The sequence below is a fragment of the Leptonychotes weddellii genome, chromosome 7 (assembly GCF_054177405.1).
Source record: "Leptonychotes weddellii isolate Sample4059 chromosome 7, ASM5417740v2, whole genome shotgun sequence".
In the NCBI taxonomy this organism is placed as follows: domain Eukaryota; kingdom Metazoa; phylum Chordata; class Mammalia; order Carnivora; family Phocidae; genus Leptonychotes; species Leptonychotes weddellii.
The window spans coordinates 114,204,765-114,220,955 of NC_138375.1; positions in this window are offsets into that span (position 1 = coordinate 114,204,765).

The following is a 16,191-nucleotide window of genomic DNA, read 5'->3' on the forward strand; positions in this document are numbered from 1 at the left end:
CCCATGGGCGGACTGTGGTTCTCCCCTTTGGGACACTTATTGGTCTTGGCACACCCTCAACTACTGGGATCCCCCAAGAACAAAGTAGGCTGCTTGCATAATTACAAAGAGTCCATATAGTCAAAACAAAAGAAAAAGAAGAACAAAGCTGGAGGCATCAATGTTCTGATGTCAAACTATATTACAAATCTATAGTGATCAAAACAGTATAATACTGGCATAAAAACAAACACATAGATGAATAGAACCAAAAATAAAGCCCAGAAATCAACCCATGCATATGTAGTCAAATAATTTTCAACAAAGGAACCAAGAATATACAATGGAGAAAGGTTAGTCTCTAAGCGGTATTGGGAAAACCGGACAGCCACATACAAAAGAATTAAACTTGGGGCACCTGGGTGGCTCAGTCGTTAAGCATCTGCCTTCGGCTCGGGTCGTGATCCCAGGGTCCTGGGATCGAGCCCCGCATCGGGCTCCCTGCTCTGCAGAGAGCCTGCTTCTCCCTCTCTCCCTCTCACTGTGTCTCTCTCTGTCAAATAAATGCATAAAGTCTTAAAAAAAAATAACAAAAGAATTAAACTTGGACTGCTATCCTATACCATATACAAAACCTCAAAATGGATTAAACATTTTGGTCTTGAACAAATGACCTTGAACATAAGACCTGAAACCATAAAACTGCTAGAAGAAAATGTAGGGAACAAGCTCCTTGATATCAGTCCTGTCTATGATTTTTTTTGGATTTGACACCAAGAGCAAAGACAACAAAAGCAAAAATAAAACAAGTGGGACTACATCAAACTAAAAAGCTTCTGCACAGCAAAGAGAAATCATCAGCAAATGAAAAGGCAACCTGTGGAATGAGAGAAAATATTTGCAAACCACCTATCTGATAAGGGGTTAATATCCAAAACATACAAGGTACTCACATGACTCAATAGCAAAAAGCCAACGGGCAAAGGACCCAAATAGATATTTTTCCAAAGAAGACATACACATGGCCAACAGGTACATGAAAAGTTTGTCAATATCACTAATCAGGGAAATGCAAATCAAAACCACAATGAGATGTCACTTCATATCTGTTAGAATGTGTAGTATCAAAAAGGCCAAAGAGGTAACAATGCTGGCAAGAATGTGGAGAAAAAGGACCCCTTGTGCACCGTTGATAGGAATGTCCATTGGTGCAGCCACTATGAAAAATAGTGTGGAGGTTCCTCAAGAAATTAAAAATAGAACCACCCTATGATCCAGCAATCCCACTCCGGCGTATATAGGCAAAGGAGAATAAATCACTATCTCGAAGAGATATCTATACTCCCATGTTCACTGCAACATTATTTGCAATAGCCAAGGTAAGAAAACAACCTAACTGTCCTTCAACAAATGAATGAATAAAGAAAATGTGATACACACATACACACACACACACACACACAAACACAGGAATATTATTCAGCCTCAAAAAAGAAGGGAATCTTGCTATTTATGACAACATGGATGAACCCAGAGAGCATTATGCCAAGTGAAATAAGCTGGACAGAGAAAGACAAATACTGCATGGTATCACTTACTTGTGAAATCTAAAAAAAAAGAAAAGAAAAAAGAAAGTTGAACTCACAGAAACAGAGTAGAATGGTAGAATGGTGCTTGCCAAGGGCTGAAGGGTGGGAGAAATAAAAGAGGCTGTTAATAGGGTATAAGTTTTCAGTTATAAGGTGAATAATGTCTAGGGATCTAAATATAACATTTTACATTAGAGTTGATAACACCATATTATGTAATTGAAATTTACCAAGAGAGTAGAACTTAATTGTTCTTACCAAAAAGAATACAAAGGGGAAAAAAAATATGCGAAGTGACGACTGTATTAATAAACTCGGTGGTGGGAAGTCTTTCACAATGTATATGTATATCTAATCACTTTGTACACTTTAAATATGTTACAATTTGATTTGTCAATTATACCTCAATAAAGCTGAAACTTAAATGAATGAAATCATAATCTCATTTCATGTTAACGGGCATATCTGTTATGCCATTTTAATGAGAAAGAGCTTTTATTTCTGAAACAATAATTAGTGAGAAGGGTGACATTGCTTTACAAGTGTGCAATCTCTTTAATATCTGGCTTAATAGAAGAAACTAGATTCACATATCTGTTTCTGCATTCAAGTTGGTCTGATATGTTTTTGAACTATATGAAAATGCAATCTCACATAAGTATGTAGCTTGAAGACAAAGACTTTGTGGACTCCATGTGAGGATCTCAGGGACACTCCCCCCTCCCCTCCCAGGGTTCTTTGAATATACTTTGGGAACCACTGGGCTAGAGATGCCCTTTACCATAACTACTCCAGTGTGTGTTTCCTAAGAAAAGAACATTTAAAAACATAATCTCATGGCTCAGTCGGTTGAGTGGCTGCCTTTGGCTCAGGTCATGATCTCGGGGTCCTGGGATCGGGCCCCACGTTGGGCTCCCTGCTTAGCAGGGAGCCTGCTTCTCTGTCTCGCTCCCCCTGCTCGTGCTCAATCTCTCTCTCTCTGTCAAATAAACGGATAAAATCTTAAAAAAAAAAAAAAAAAGAATTCTTCTGGCAGATTCTTCTTATTATTAAAAAAAACAATCTCTGGGCGCCTGGGTGGCTCAGTCGTTAAGCGTCTGCCTTCGGCTCAGGTCATGATCCCAGGGTCCTGGGATCGAGTCCCACATCGGGCTCCCTGCTCGGCAGGAAGCCTGTTTCTCCCTCTCCCACCCCCCCTGCTTGTGTTCCTGCTCTCGCTATCTCTGTCTCTGTCAAATAAATAAATAAAATCTTAAAAAAAAAAATCTCAGGATAATTATCAAAATTGGGAAATTTAATATTGACATATGCTAATATCTAACGTCCAATCTGTATTCAGATTCCTCAGATTGTCCCAATAATGTCCTATTATCCCCCCCCACCTCGATCTAGAATCTTTTGGTTGTCATGTCTCCTTAATCTCTCTTAATCGAGATGGGGTTTTCAGCCTTTATTTTTCATGACCTTGACATTTTGGAGGAGTATAGGCCAATTATTTTGTATAATGTCCCTCATTTAGACTTTTCTGATGTTTCCTCACCATCAGATTCAGGTTTTACATTTTGACAGGAATACCACAGAAGTGATGAGTGAGACTTCTCAGTGCATCAGGTAAGGAGGCACTTGATATTGAATTGTCCCAACGTTGGTGATGTTAACTTTAAGCACTTGGTTAAGGCGATGTCTTCCAGGACTCTCCATTGTATAGTTACTATTTTTATAATTAGTAAGTAATTTGTGGGAAGATTCTTTGAGACTCTAAATATTCTTATTTGCATCAAACTTTTGCAGACAGTTTTAGCATCCATTATTGATTTTTGCCTGTATCAATTATTACTTAATGTTTTCTTTTTTTTTTAAGGTTTTATTTACTTATTGAAGAGAGAGAGAGCACAAGCAGGGGGATACATGGGGGAGAGGAGAAGCAGAATCCACGTGGGGCAGGGAGCCCAATGTGGGACTCGATCCCAGGACCGGAGATCATGACCTGAGCTGAAGGCAGATGCTTAACTGACTGAGCCACCCAGGTGCCCCTACTTAATGTTTTCTAACTCCACCATTCCTTCTCTATTCATTAATTGGCATTGTACTGTAAGGAAATGTTTCTCTTTCCCCCCATTTATTCATTCACCTATTGATTCATTCATTCATGCATCCATTTATTCCATTTTGGACTCATGGATTCTTATTTTATTCAATCATTATTTTACTATCATTATTTGTTTTGATGTTCAAATTGTTCCAGGTAGGACTTGTGGGGGCCTCTTCCGGCTGGCTTCTAGACATTTTGATTTGTCTCTATCGTGCTTTCTGGCATAAACAGATGTCTCATGCTCATCTTGTACCTTTCCTGACCCAGCCATCCTCCAGCGAGATTCTTTTTTTAGTAAGGAATGGTATTTAGCAACCAAGATCTAGATATTAAGTGTGCTCGTTGTAACTGAGGTTCAGCTTTTGCTTCTAGATGTTTTCATAGTACAAAGCTAGAAAATGTATGTATGTATGTGTGTATATATGTATATTTGTTCATATATGTATATATTACATATATCGTATGTACCGATCCCTCCAATCGTACAGTTCTAATCCAACTCAGAATTCTTTCAAGCCTTCCTCTATTCCATCTTTTTTATTCCCTTCTCCAACAGTGAGAATCTGACTCTCAACATTATCTATATATTTACTCATTTGCTTATTCCCGCAATACACAGAAAATTGCTATACTCATACAACCATGAAAAACACATTCTAAGTAGAGTTTAATGTTTGCACTTCTTTTTTGCCTTGAACCGAGGGTATATAGTCAAAGTACCGTGTTCAAAAGTTACGTGGGTTAGTTTTCTTTTTCTTCCTTCAGTATGGTCATGATATATTGGAAATACCAATTAGGTTCATTTGGTTCAACTTTCAGGATTTGCTCCATCATTGTTGATTTCATGAAGCCTGTTAGCTTCATGAAAGAAGTTAGCTACTAACTCTTGTTGCAACTCTTATTCAGGTGTGGGCCCAGGTAGTGTGGGGCTTTTGGACATAGTTGTATAGTTTTTCCTAATCCCATAATAATACATATTTTCATCCTGATTTACATTTCTGGGACACTTCCCTACTATCTTTTACAAACTTAGCTGTTGCAAATGCTCTTCCCTCCTTCCAAACTTGTCCTGTCCTGGTCTTTGTGACGCTGTCCCTCCACACAGACACCCCCTCTCTGCTCTCTCAGGCATCAGGCCATGTAAGGTCCAGGTGCAGCCCACTCCTCCAAGCTATCAGGATGGCAGGCTGGGCCCACAGGGGCCAGCTCCAGATGCCAAGCGTCACCCAGAATGGCTCCTGTTGGAGCGGGTGATTTCTGCTCCTGCCTCAGCTTCCTTGAGGGGAGACCTGGAGTGAGTTTCAGTGTACAATGAACCAAGTCCTCCGGCTCAGTGAAGCCTGAGGGGAGCAGGACCCTGGAAGAGCCCTGGGATCATGATCTAGAGCCAAGCACCTTAGTGTCTCTGTGAGGAGTCCCTCCTTGAGGGGCACAGGCAGAGGGCTTTGGGATGTGAGGAATGAGGGCTTACGTCTGGAGCAGACCCCTTCTTCTTCTTCTTCTTTTTTTTAGATTATGTTATGTTAGTCACCATACATTACATCATTAGTTTTTGATGTAGTGTTCCATGATTCATTGTTTGCGTATAACACTCAACGTTCATTACAACACGTGCCCTCCTTAATACCCATCACCGGGCTACCCCATCCCCCCCCCCCGCCAACTCCCTCCCTTCTGAAACCCTCAGATTATTTCCCGGAGTCCATAATCTCTCATGAGAACCCCTTCTTCTAGAAGGCTAGATACTTCTGCTATCACCAGCCCTTGGCAGTCCCCTCACCCCACCCAGGGACTCACTCCCCTTGCTTCTCTCCGCTGGGCCCTACATGGTGAATTTAATCCAGAAGAGGGAAATTTAAAATTGGATATCAAATATCATTATCTCATGGCTCAACAGAACAGCTGCATCACCAGGGTCCCATAAAGCTTTCTTGTTTCTTAGCCGCCACCCTCAGCTCTAGGACTTTGGTCAAGGATTCAAGGATTCAGACCCTTCCTTTGCCTGGGCAATGAGGCATGCGGACCCCCAAGCTGCCAGTTGCCACCTGGGGCCCGTGAGGTTTGGTGAGTCCAGTTTGGGTGTTGGATGTCTTGCGCCTGAGAGAGATCCTGCCCGGTCAACTCGCAGCTCCCCCCGTCCCTGCCAACACACGCTCTCCTTGGGTCTCTAGCCCACGGGATGGAATGTCTGACCTCCCTGTCAGGTTGTCCCCGGCCTGACACGGGTGCAGAGAGTGGCAGATGCTGCCGAGCCCCAGCGTTCTGGGCAGTCTGTTTCCACTTGGGGACAGTGAGTGCAAATTTAGCTCTTGTGACCAGGACACACCTCGCTCTTCTAACGAAGCAGCACATACACGCACGCACACACGCAAGCTGTTAGACGGTGGACACACTGCGGCTTTCCAATGAGAGAGGATTTCAAGGGTGTACTTTTATAAGGGAGAAATGACATAAGCATCCCTCTTTGTTATTTAAATTTCATGAAAATCAACTATAGATGGTGTGTAATTGAGCACAAAATAGGTCCCAGAATATATTCTGAAATAACGGGAGCCCTTTTATCGGGTTATATATGAAGGAAAAAAAAAAAGTCAAAAGAAAAGCAAAATCTCTGTGCAAAATAGTGAACTATTTGAAGGGAGAAAAAAAAAAGCGAGAGACTGGGGATCAAGCACGGCTGGGAGAGTATCCAAGGGGCTGGTTCTGAGAAGTGGCTCGGGAGTGAGGGTTAGAGACGGCGTGGGTTGTGGTCATTACTGGTCAACTCGGGCACCAAGGCAGGGCTGTAAACAGAACGGCGACCAGGAGCCAGATCCGGGCAAGTGGAAGCATGGGGGCCCTTCAAGGTGGGCCAGGTGACCCAGGTCCTGGATGAGGAAAGAAGGGGCTGCAGGTGCCGAGAGGACACGTCCCCCCCACCTACCCTCTGTACTCTGTACCCGGTGGTCCCCAGAGGCGGTGTGCCACTGGGGCCAGGCGCCCGGGGCATAAACAGAGCTGGCCTGGGGCATGTGGTCAGGAGCCGGCCTGACTCGGGAGGAGTTCCGCACGGATATGCTAACAAGCCCCCTCTCCATCACTGGTCCTAGAGGCCCCCAAGTACCCCATCCCCGTCGTGGCAACACAGCTTCTCACCCCGAGTGCACCTAGACCCGAGACTGTCCTTCCCGGAACCTCTGGGGTCCCATCTGCCTAACAGGAAAGATGATGTCTCCAGAAAGGCTTGTGGTGAGGATAATAAAGGATACAGGGCCTAGTGTAATGCCGGCCACAGGAGAGGAGTCGAATGTAGGAGAGTATTTCCTCTTTCTGTCAACCCGATCTCCCCTCCCCTCACTCCCTTCTGCCCAGCTCCCCTGCAGCTCAATCTCTGGTCAAGGCCAGGGGCAGCTCTGAGCCCTAGGGTGGCAGCAGCTTCAGAGAAGGTGCCCAGAGTGCCATAAAGGAGCCAGAAAGTGCCCAGGAAACGAGCGCACGGCTGTTATTGGGGCTGCTGGTGCTGCTGGTGACACGCAGCCTCCAGAATGCCCTCCTCGGATCTCCTTCATTTCTTAAGCGCCGACTGTATGCCTGGTGGTGCCTGGTCCCGAATATTCCCTCAGGCACAGCCTATGAGAACACTAACTCCAGCTTTCTCCCCAGACGGTGCAAGGCCACCCAGCCCAGGAGTTCAGTGTTCCCCTAACTCCCAAGTTCCTGCTCAGGACCCTACTGTCCTGGTCGGGGTCACACTGAACTGCAACGGCCTTAATGGACTGTGAACAGGGAACACTGGGCACACAGCATGGGCCCTGATACTCAGCAGGTGTCACATAAGTGTCTGTTAGAAGAAGAACAGTGAAGAGGCAGCTCGTCCTCTGAAAGGCTGGCGACCCTGCATGACTCTGGGACCCCTAGGAGCCAGACCTCGGGATCTGGAGACTGGAGCGCCGCATTGCTGAGCACAGAGCAGGGAGTGGGGTCCGAGCGCCATCTACAGGCAGCTTCTCACACTGGCAGGGACGAGCTGACCGAGCGGGGGGAGTAGGGCATGGTACTTTCTCTGTGCCTCTGTGTCCCCACCTGAAAAACAAGCTCCATGGTCATAGGGTTACGGTGAAGAAGAAAATCACATCTGCAACCCGGTTGCCCAGACACGCACTGTTCCCAAGGGTCAGGCTTCTCTTTCATGCCCAAATAGCGCAAGAGACCTAGCCTTCGCCTTACTCAGTCGTAGTGTGGCCAGCTTTGATCAGGTTCCCCTCCCCTGTGTTTCTGGGAGTCTGCAGGTTGAATTTGCTCTTCCCTCAAATTCTGGCTGCTGCTGGTCCTTTGTGCCACCTCCTGACTCACGCCCCCCTCCCTTTCCTCTGGTGCCACCTCAGAACAAACTTTCCTAGGTCCTGCTGATCCCCAGACCTCCTCACCTCAAGAGTGACCAGGGATGCTCCCCCGATACCCCAAAACCCAACAGGACCAGACTTGCCTGAAAGAATAATGGGGACCACAGAGCATGCTGGGAAACCCCCAAATAGCTCCTAGAAATGACCAGGCTCAAAGTCCTAAAGCCAGCCCGGCCCCAGGTTCCTCTTCACCCACTCTCTCTGGGGCCCCTGGCTAGCACCTCCTCCACAAGGGAGAGCTTGGTCATGTTGTGCTCCCCCAGTTTCAGAAACAACCAGCTTTCTGAGTTCCTGAGAGGAACATTGCTTCCTTTGTATTTCTGCAAGCAAACCAGCCAGAGACACGGTTCCACCCTGAATGAAGACCACCTTTCACGTGATGGTAAAAAACAAAACTCTCAAGTATTTTTATTTTGTTGCCTGGAAGCTCCCCCTCCCAAAACAGCATCTGGCTTTTTGTCTATATAAAATCAGATGTCCTGTTTGTTATTTTTTCCCCTTTTCAGAAAACAAAGTAATAGCTTGCTCTCAAATTGTCTCCTGCAGAAACTGAAAATCAAATAACAACAGTTAACACAGTATTTAGTATTTCCTAGTCTGAGACCCTGCTGTAAGCCCTTTGCCTATTTTAGCTCTTTAAATCTTCGTAAGCATGCTGGAAGGCAATCACCATTCTGCCTCCGTTTTGTAGAGGAGGAAAAGGAAGGACTATGGCTCTGCTGATACTTCCAGGCTAGTAATACTGATTTCAGACTTCTGGCTTCCAGAACAGTATGGGCATAGAGTCTGTGGTAGTTTCTTGCAACAGCCTCGTCCCAACCCACCAGTTCACGACTGAATCCTCAGGGCCAAACCCAGCGCCCAACACACGGCAGGTGCTCGATAAGCATGTGCTAAATTACTGAATGAAAGAAGCTACACCTAAACCAAAAGATCAGAAAAATTAATGGGATGGAAAAAAAATGAAGCAGGCAAACATTAATCAAAAGAAATACGGTACAACTACATTATAAGCAGAGTAGATAGTAAAGCAGAGGAAAACCACTGGGGATTGTGTAGACACCCAATAGCATGACCCATAGATAAAGCAAAATTTCACTAAATTAAAAGGATCGAAAGGGGAAAGAGATGAGAACATAATCATAGTAGGAGATTGTATTGTTCCTCTCAAAAATGGATGGGTCAAATGGCAGATGAATAAGATGGTAGATTTGAAAGTCACAATTAGAAGCTGGGTCTAATAAATGGATGAATGGAGATGAAAGGCTGAAGTCAGGACAAGGTTCAGAGAGGACAGGAGAGGCTGCAGGGCCGCTTGGGAGCTGGGGATGAAGCTGGGCCAGAAATCAGAACAAAGGAGGGGAAACGGAATGCGAGAGGCAAGGGGCAAACTTTGGAGAGAGAAGTGGTGGGGGTCTGAGCATCTCAGTCGATGACTGTGTTCATAGCCTGCTCTATCGCTGATGAACTCTGTGACTTTAGGCAAGTGAGGGAACCTCTCCAAACCTCAGTTTCCTCCGCCATAAAAAGGGGGTGACAGATGGACATAATAGAGTCATCAAGAGGGTTAAATGAGACAATGAATGCAGTACGTGACAGCCCTTCATAGCATTCGAGACTGGGATGAAGTAGATAGGCAGGCGGAAAGGTGGGTTTGCCTGCTGTGAGGGCAAAGCAGGGAGTAGGGAGGGGGGTCTTCCCCCCAGCCACCGGCCAGTTTCGCTCCAATGTTTTCCCTGTGAGACATCTGATCTGAGTCCTGATGAGCATCCCCCCATTTCCTGCCTGGACTCTTGGGGAGACCCTATATAGCTCCCCTCCACTCCCAGGGGCCAGATGCGACTTGCCTGAGGGGTCCCATCCAGCCCTCAGAGCACCTTTATCAGGAGTTAAGGTCACAAACTTTAAAGACATTATATGGATCATTGGTGTGACTTTGGATGAGTGACTTAACTCCTCTGTTCCTGAGTTTTCCCCATCCGTAAAACGAGGATAATAATGGCCCCTGTTCTGTTCTATAGGCCTATTGAAGAAATCAAATTAATCGATGTGTGTAGAGTGCTCGCAGCAGTTTTGCCACACAGTTATCACAGGTGCCTGAAAGTTAGGACAGCCTCCCCTGGGGCTCCATGGGGGAGCCCCATCCCCCACCCCCAGGTAAATCGCCATAACCAGTTCGAATGCTGATGCAGCTGTGTGTTTGCAACACTTAAATAAGAGTCCTCACAGTCTTTCCAGTGATGAGAGAAAATACCAGAAATGAATGAAACATTGTGTTCTTGATTTTTTTTAAGTGTTGGCATGGGGGGAGGGGGGAATTCAGTTCATACCAAAACATCCTACAGGCCCTTGAACTTGTGGAGTACAGAATGAAAGGGGGCTGGGGGTTGGCAAGATGCAGTTCTGCTCCCTCACATCTCCCAGGCACCTCTCCAACTGCACGAAGACAGACGGGGTTGATGCCACTGAGAGAGAGAGGAAGTGAGGCAGGGGGACTTCTGGCCCCGACAGAGGAGGGACTCTGCTAGGGTCCCAGTGAGCTGACTGAGTGTGGGACCGCCTGCCCCACTCAGCAACCTGTCCTCCAAATATACAGGCAGGAATCCAGCAATTGTGCTTCTTGCTATTTACTCAAATGTGTTGAAAACTTAGGTCCACACAAAAACCTGCTCATGGAGGTCCCTAGCAGCTTTCTTCCTAGCAGCCAAAAAGTGGAAGCAACCAAGATGCTCTTGAGCAGGTGAATGGATAAATAAGCTGTGGTACATTCAGACAATGGAACGTTACTCAGCACTGATAGGAACTGAGCCGTCAAGCCATGAAAAAAACATAGAGGAGCCATAAATGCATATTACTAAGTGAAAGAAGCCGATCGGAAAAGCAATGTGTTGTGTGATTCCAAATATGTGCCATTCTGGAAAAGGCAAAACTACAGAGACAGTAAAAAGATCCGTCGTCGCCAGGGTTTACAGGGGAGAGAGGCATAAAATTGGCAGAGCACAGAGGATGTTTAGGGCAGTGATTTGTCCAAACCCATAGGATGTACAGCAGCAAGCGCGAACCGCATGTAAGCTGTGGGCGGTGAGGGATACCGACGTGTCCATGCACGTTCATAGATTATAATCCATGTACCACTCTGGCGCAGGATGTTGATAGGGGAGGAGGCTGTGTGTCAGGGCAGCGCGTATGTGGGAACTCTCTGTACTTTCTGCTTAATTTTGCTGTGAACCTAAAACCACTCTAAAAATTTAAGTCCATTAAAAATAACATACAGGCAAAAAAAAACACCTCTGGAGCACACAAAAGTTGCCCAACAGTGCCCCCTAGCATCCACAAACTATAAACTTGCTTAGAGTGGGGCTTGGAAGTTAAGTATCAGAGAACAAAAGCCTGGGGGATGTTTTGCTTTTGTGAACTACGCTTATCCATAACTTGTGCACATGGGGGTTAGAGGGGCGAGTTAGGGAGGGAAGGAAAGGTAGGTTGAGGCTGGCATTTGCCAAGCCCTGGCCCTGGGTTGGTAGCCAGGTTCCCAGGTTTCAGGGCAGGCCAGGTCTTGGCTTGTACTAAACGCTCACAAAGGCCTGCCAAGGAGGAAGGGGCAGCCCCTGGGTTTTATTTACGGTGTTGGAGGCATCCCATGGTCTGCAGCGAGCCTGTCAGCAGTGGGACTTGCTTCTGAATGACCGAGGGAGTTCCAACAAGGTCCAAGACCAGCTGAGGGTATAAGGAGGGCTTCCTCAAGCAGATGATGCCAGGGGCGGGTCTTGAAGAAACAGCAGGTGTTGACTAAGTTAATAAGGAGGAGCAAGTGTCCCAAGACTGGAGGGGAGGAGCGAGGAGGAGCCGTGAGAACCACAGTGGTCCTGGGCCTCAAGTGGAAACCCAGGTCTTTGTGCAGATGGGTCCGGAGGGGAGTAGGTGCCCATCCCAGGGACAGGTCGGCTGGCAGCAGGCAGAGAGGCGGACAGAGGACCATGCTTATGAAGCAGCAGGGACGCTCTGAGTCAATGGCCACCAGAAAGAAATAGCCACGCACTAGGCCACTGGGTCACAACTTCGCCAGGCCTCGTTGGTGATTTACGCTTCATGAGGTGACACGGTCCCAGGGAGCCTCTGGAAAACCACTTGGAGAGGGAGCTCTGTTGGCAGGATTTCTCATTTTCTCATCACTTTTCCATTTTCATGATAGAGTGCCCCCCGGGGGCCAAGGGAAAGGGAAAATGCTTTTTATATTATATTAGTGGCCATGTGGAAAAGACATATTTCCCATGCCGTTCGGTTCAGAATGAAGACGCACATTTATAAAGCACATGTGAAAAAGGTCATGCATGAAGGGTATGAAATATTTGTTGTCGTGGCTGCGGCTAGTTTTGTGAAATATCATAGGACAGGGAGAACAGGTTTAAAAGTGAGAAACCCCTGGGGAGAATGTGAGCTGCTGGTCTTAGGGACACCTTTGCAAAGCAAGGCACCAGACGGTGTTTGTGAGTGAAGGGGGCAGGGCTAGGTTGTATATTCATGTTTGCTTGTACTTGCATAAAGAATATCTGGAAGGATGGATGCTCAGGACCTTGTTGTAGCAGTTATTACCTGATGGGAGGGGTGAGAGAGTCTTGCAACTCTGCTTCTTTTTATCTTTTCAGAAATTGTGAACTATGTGAATCCATTACTTTTTCAAAACATGACATAAAAACAAGACAAACAAAAAGCCTTTCACTCCGTGAGCCTGCACCTCAGAACAGAACTAGAACATTCTGAGAAAGATTGCGTATTTTGTCTGGAAAATAAATCCCCGAAACTCAACTTCCTCCCTCTAGCCGTGAACCCAAGCAAGTCCTCTGGGTTTGGAACCATCCAGACATCACAGCTGGATGCTGCAGCCCCTTTCTCTGATGGTCCCGGGGGGCAGTGACCACTTGTGCTTTATGAGGGGCTGTGGTTGTACCCTAGTAAGTAGGACATTCAACAGGACAGCAGAGACAGGAAAACAAGCTGAGTGATGAAGGCCAACCTGCTGCATCAACCAGCCTTTGGGGCTTTGACAGGGTCAAGGGTGAGATTGGAGGGGAAGAGCCAGGAGGAGCTGTGAGCGATGATGAGAGCAGAACCCCGGGAGCTTATGCAGAGGGCTGAGGAGGTAACAGCCTGCTCCTTCTCCTGTGGTTCTCCTGACATCCGACTCTCTGAAACTTCTGAGTGAGCCTTTGTTTATGCACGGCCCCGTCTTGGGCACCCGCTCCTCCTCATTAACTTAGCCAACACTCGCTGTTTCTTCAAGACCCACCCTTGGTATCATCTGCTTGAGGAAGCCTTCCTTATACCCCCGGGCTGGTTCTTGGACCTTGTTGGAACTCCCTTGGTCTGATGCTTCTGGGTCTGCCTGGTTGGTATTTGTCTGAGTGCCTGTCTCTTGCACTAGCCTGGATCTCTATGGGGGAAGGGCAGTTGGCTCCTGTGCTCGCGCAGAACCCACCCAGGGCTGGGCGCAGAGGAGGCCAGTTGCCCCTGGGCTCAGCCTCTTCCTTTGGAAGAGGTCCAGGGGCCCCACGTGGAAACACAAACAAGCTGGAACTTGGCTCTGGAGCCATGCTGGGGTCAGGTCCTGAAGTGGGCAAGTCTGCTAAGCTTCTGTTCTGTTCTGTGTGTGGGAACAGCTATTAGTCCCTATGGATTCAGAGTGCATGTACACATCGGGGTGGTCCAGGAGCTCCAAAGCCTAGGGATCCTACTGCCAAGACCCCCACTCCCTGGAAGTTTCCATGGTCTCATTTTTTGGGTCCCAGACTGAAATGCAGTTCATGTGGGATCTGTCACCTACTCCCAGAGTGGGTTTTCTGAATGTCACTGGTTTTGAAATTCCAATAGGTATTAAACTGGTAAAGGAGAATTAAAAGCAGACAATTTAATTTTGCAAAACAAATCCACAGAAATTGCTGGAGGGCCTTTCCTTTGTTTTGGCAAAATCCAGCCAGATTGCACTAGCCATGGTGATGGCAGCTTCTGGAGGTGGCGTCTGAGGCTCACAGCCTCAGAACTGGGCCGGGCGATTTCCCCTGGCACCAGAAGCCCCCATGATGTAGCATTCTTCCCAGGAAATGTGGGTCCTCCTCCAGCTCACGATGACAATTCCAAATGCGGGAGGTGCCTTGAGGCGTTAGGGATGGTAGGGGCGAGTGGACACCCCGTGTGGGCAGCACAGGCCCCTCAGATTCCCACTTCTGGCGGCACTCTACACAGCGGTGATCAGTTTTCCTTGTATGAGCCAACATTAAAGTTAAAGTTAAAGAATCAAACTTCTAGGAAGAGTGTTAAATTATGACCAAATGCAAGAGTTTTGAAATGCTTTGAACCTCTGGGTTTCTCTGTCTACTGTACTGAAGGCTCAGAATTTGGCTCCCGGGCTCTGATTCTGGGGCCGAAACCCATGAAAACGGGTACCCAGTGGAGGCTGTCTGGCCGTAGCTTTGTTTAGGAGCCCATGGTAACAAACACAGAGCACTGACATTAACCCTTGCCCTTAAAATCTGTGACGCCAGGAACATCAGGAAAGAACCGAGAGCCAGGGCATAGGATCCTGTCTATGGGCAGGAAATGATGGACTCAGGCGCCTGGCAACTCACGGCCTGGATGAGTCGTCAACGTTCCCACTAACACCTCCATGAGGTTCATATTGTTTAGAAAGAAACCAGTTGACAACGTGCTGTGTTATTGCAAATGAAGACTATTTCTACGCACCAGTATAAAGATGGGAACACAGAAGTAACAGAAACTACAAGGTGAATTTGAGTGCTTTTTGTTTTGTGTTGTTATCAAGGTATGTAAAATATTTTATTCAACCTGATATGGTCAAATATGGTACATTGTCACCATTGATCATAAATCTTATCTTTAAGTAACTCTTTGTAGGAAAACTGCATATCCACATGAATTTGGACCCCGACCTTAGTTAGATGGTACACAAAAATGATCACAAAATGGATTAAAGGCCTAAATGTAAGACCTAAAACTCCACAACTCTTAGGGGAAAAGCATTCTGATACTGGATTTTGCAATGATGACTTAGATGTGACACTAAAAACTCAGGCAAAAAGTAAAAATAGGGACATTGGATTATATCAAAATTTAAAACTGCATCAAAGGATCCATCAACAGAGAGAAATGGCAACATATGGAATGGGAGAGTATTTGTAAATCCTATATCTGATAAGGGGCTAATATTCAGAATATATAAAGAATGCCTACAACTTACTAACAGGAAAACAACTCAATTTAAAAATGGGCAAAAGACTTAAGTACCCATTTCTTTAAAGAAGACATACAAATGGTCAACAGCACATGAAAAGATGCTCAATATCACTCATCATCAGGGAAATGCAAATCAAAACCACAATTAGATATCATCTCACATCCATTAGGATGGCTACTGTTAAAAAAACCCCGGAAAAAAACAAATGTTGGCAACGATATGGAGAAATGGGAAATTTGTGTGTTCTTGGGGCGGGGGGGTGGGATGTAAAATGGTGCAGCTGCTGGCATCTGAAGCTCACAGCCTCAGAACTGGGCCTGCGATTTCCCCTGGCACCAGAAGCTTCCATGATGTAGCATTCTTCCCAGGAAATCCTCCAGCTCACGATGACAATTCCAAATGCGGGAGGTGCCTTGAGGCGTTAGGGATGGTGGGAGTGAGTGGACACCCCGTGTGGGCAGCACAGGCCCCTCAGATTCCCATGGGGGCCACCATGGTGGTTGCTCAAAATATTAAACATAAAATTACCATGTGACCCAGTAATTCCACTTCTGAGTATATAAGCAAAGGAATTGAAAGTGAGGAATCAAACAGATATTTCTACAGCATATCACGGTAGCATTATTCACAATAGCCAAAAGGTGGAAGGAAGAAACCCTGGTGTCTGTTGACAGCTGAATGGATAAACAAAATGCGGCACTTACAATGAAGTAATTCAATGGAGTACTGTGCAGCCTTAAAAAGGAATGAAATTCTGACACATACTGTAACATGGATGAACCTTAAGGAGATTGTGTTAAGGGAAATAAACCAGTGACCAAAGGACAAATACTGTATGATTCTACTTATGAGGTACCTAGAGTAGTCATAGAAACAAGGAGAATGATGGTTGCCAGGGGC